The sequence below is a fragment of the Chaetura pelagica genome, unplaced genomic scaffold (assembly GCF_000747805.2).
Source record: "Chaetura pelagica isolate M959 unplaced genomic scaffold, ChaPel_1.0 scaffold3, whole genome shotgun sequence".
Classification (NCBI taxonomy): domain Eukaryota; kingdom Metazoa; phylum Chordata; class Aves; order Apodiformes; family Apodidae; genus Chaetura; species Chaetura pelagica.
Genome location: NW_009952974.1, coordinates 3,096,737 through 3,100,616, shown reverse-complemented (window position 1 = coordinate 3,100,616; position 3,880 = coordinate 3,096,737).

The window sequence follows — 3,880 nt, the reverse complement described above, 5'->3', positions numbered from 1 at the left end:
TTTCATTCTTCCTCATACAAAAATTCTTGCACAGACTCTTGGTCATTCTTGAATCTTTCTTGACCAATGTGAGTGGTGTCCTTGCAGACCAGCTGCGTCGTGGCTCATGAGGATGTCCCGTATAGCTCTGTCCTCTCCCACTACATTGACTGTCAGATGTTTTTACAGTTTGGGGACTTGAAAAAACAGGAATTCTCTCCCTGTTACTTATGAGCATGAGGCTGGACTCAGTGACCTCCACAGGTCCCTTCCAACATCAAATACTCTGTGATCCTGCCAGAAACTCTTCTCCTGTTCTCATCTGGAGGAATTTTTCTCCACTCTCCAGTTTATGAACTGCCAACCATTTTATGTGGTCTGCATCCTGCCTTCAGCTGGCAAATACAGTCTTATAAAGACAATGTGTTTCTACCCAGTGTGGAATAGCAGCTTGTGTGGTGTATGTGTTCAGCAGAGGAAAATAAGCCAACTTAAGGGTTGCCTTTTTGTTTTTAATTACATTCTTGTTTCCTTCCCAGGCTTCTCTCTTCTGCGTACTTACACGTGTGTCTCCAGAGGGAGGATTCAATAGGCTGATGAAGTGAACTGCAATTATTAAAAATAAACTAAAATTTTGAAGTTAAATACATTCTGTTTGTACCCAGTTGCTATAGAGATTTTTGCAAGGATGCAGTTCTTCATCTTTCATTGCTCAAAATAAAGGCTTTCTTCCCTTGAGCCAAGTGAGGATTTTCTTATCCAAGCTTTGGAGCCTGTTCAATGTCATCTGGGTGGACTAGTCACTACAAGACAATATTACTCATCCCACCCCTACATAAAGCAAACCCATTAAACTTCACTGCGTGTGGCTTGTATCTGGGGTTTCATTGATGAAAGTTGAAAGTGCCCAAACTGCCGCAGCACGGAAGCGAAATCCTGGGAGGATTTTTCTTCAGTTACCACCAGCCAACAAAACACTAACTCCCATCTTCTCAAAAGCTCTCTCAAATCTGATTTCAGGTCAGCTGTGTTCCTCCTAGCCAAATCTCTCTGACCCTCATCTGCTCCATGTGGAACCTGCACTAACCTCCCTGTTGGGAACTGGAGTGCCTGCTCCACATGTAGTACATACAATTTACTTTCCTAATTTTACTGATAAGCCTGGTGAAAAGTCAATAGGTTAATTATTACTGATTTGGAATTAGTCTAATTTTGTTGTAAACAGTTTAACAACTGGTCCTCCACCCTGGTCATAACACAGTCTGTGTTCAGCTGTTAACCACCCTGGTGTATCTGCCAAGCACCGCAGATGTTTTATCTGACATGTTAGCTATTAGCAGTTTCTGCTCTTGTTGGAGCATGAAGACCTGATGAAGGGTTTTTGATTGTTTGTTTGTTTCTTTATCTTGTTGTTTTGTTTGTTTTCTTTTCCTCTTTTCTTTTTCTATTCTGGTGTGCAAAGATTTCCTAAAATGAAAAAAATACTTTTTTAAATTAGATACGTCTGTACACATCTATGCACTGTTTATATTTTTTCATTTTTAGAAAAAAACCCACAAAATTCTATAACAGGAAACTGAAAACTTCTTTGGATTTACAATTAAAAAAAAAAAGAAATTTATACAACTCTTTTGGCCAAAGTTCTCTCCCCCTTACACCAAAACCAAATAAATAAAAAACAAGTGAAGATTCTTGGACCAGTTATACTGGTGACGCATCACTTTTGAGCAATTGTTGTTTACCTGGTGGCATCCTCCCATGTTTTTACAGCATGTTAACACAGAGTCTGAATGCAGGAGTGTCTTGATTATCTTCTTGGACGGTTTTTCACATGTTGGAATTTGCACAGTAAAATATTTCTCATGATAAGACACATAGGATTTGCTTTGTGAAAGTACAAGCATGACTTTGTTTTCCTGTTCCACCCCAAAAGGCTCTACCCTCCAGCCCCCACCCATCTTCCCAGGTCTTCCAAAGTAAGAAACAAAGATATCTCCTCTCAAAGAGAGGAGGGAAAGTCATATACCCCAGCCTGCATGTCTCAGCATGGACCAATGCCGAATCTGTGTCTGGCTTTGAGCTTTTATGTCTGCTTATATGTTTTGATGATGTATTGTAATTGTTTATAACCTAGCACCTGAAAGATAATTTCTGTTCAAGGCTCTAAGCTTGGCAACTTGAAAATGTACTTGAAGTGGAGAAACAATTCGAATTTATCTGATATTTAAAAAATTGGTCTTATTTGTAAGGAAGCAGCAACATTAAAGTGACATTAGTGTTTGTAAAAAATACAAGCAGCAGGTTAAACCATTTCCAATAAACCACAGCGCAGAATGGAAATGGCTTTAGAAAGGCAAAAGCCATTTATGTTTCAGCTTAGTGGCCTCAGTGTTGTCACCTGATGCCATTCAGTGTCCTAGGATAGCCAGGCATATGGTTGCCACTGCTGAAGGGGACACATCTCCCACAGGTTTTGCACCCTAACTGTCAGCCCTGCTCAGGACCAGAGGTCCCAAGGCACTGGGTGCAGACACCAGCATTGCACCCTTGCTGTCCAGGGCACATTAGTGTCTGGGCCCTGCTGGAAGGTCTCCATGGAGCATCCAGCCAGTGAATGCTAGTTCTGGAGAAGGTAATGGAATACTTTAAGACCTTTAAGATGGTAATAATTTCTGATCACCACCACTAATTCCACTGGACTTGTTAGGTATAAGTGGAAGGTCACTGCAGTCAGTGCCACTTTAAGGAGAGACAGTACATGTGACTCCTTTCAAGCTGTGTCTGATGTGGTTTCCCTATACATGCTTGACTCAACACGAAACGATGGATTGCATCCTTGTCTATGTACTCCAGCTACAAAGGGTGATAGAGTGTGCTGTAGGGCTGCATTCCTTAGAGCTCTTTGCAGGACATATTTCCTGCAGGACATATTTCCTGGCTCAAACCAGGACATCCTCTATCAGAGACCCTTGCACCTCTCCATGTTTCTTCCCTACAAGTTTTGTGAATGTTTTCTGCTTCTTCTCTCGCTGTGCTGTGCCTGCCTTGTCCCTGCCATGCTAGATGTCATGTTGGACCCTCCCTTGCCTTAGAGAAGGATGTATCATAGGTTGTATCTCTGCAAAACAAAGTCTGTCTGTAGCCTCTTTCTTGCTCTTTCCCATGCTACTCTTCTCTCTCTAGGTAGGATTTGCCATTGCCTGCCTTGTGCCTGTACCTCTGGTCACTCATATTCTTCTGTAAGGGCTTGACTATTGTAGTCTGTAAGGTCATCCCTCTTTTTCTTTATTTAAACTTCTCTGTCTTCCAGACTCTTCTCCATATTCAGGAGTCCTCTGCTCTTTCCATATCCCACCAATCACCGTCGCAAACATCTTTCTTTCCCATCAAGCATTTTTCCATACTTTGCCTGCTTTCTTTACCTCCCTGGGCAGAGTTGTGCCCTTGGCTGCCTGGAATCTCTCTGGATCTTCTGGAGCTGGTTGGAGGTGATGTTCTGAAGTTAACACATTACAAAGAAACACTGCCAAGCACCAGGCGGTCCTGGGTGCACTTTGACCCCTCACAGTAAGGCAAGAGTGGTTTCTCCCTCGTGCCTTTGGTTTGCCGTTCCCATATGGAAATGGCAGATGGTGTTGATCAGGAAGTTAAACTAGAAACACATCCGTTTCATGCCGAATGCGAAAGATGTGTTCATTAAACTTAGAACTCTAATTTAAAGCCAATTAACAGAATGATTTGAAGAGACTTGTTGTTTTTGAAGTTCAAAAGAGATGCTAACTCTCTGATTTCAGCCTTTGTACATTCCAGAACCTGTATAACTATTGCAGTGTTGCCAACTCTTATGGTTTTTGTCTTTTTTTTTTATTATTATTTTCTCTTCCCCCCCAACACCCCCCCC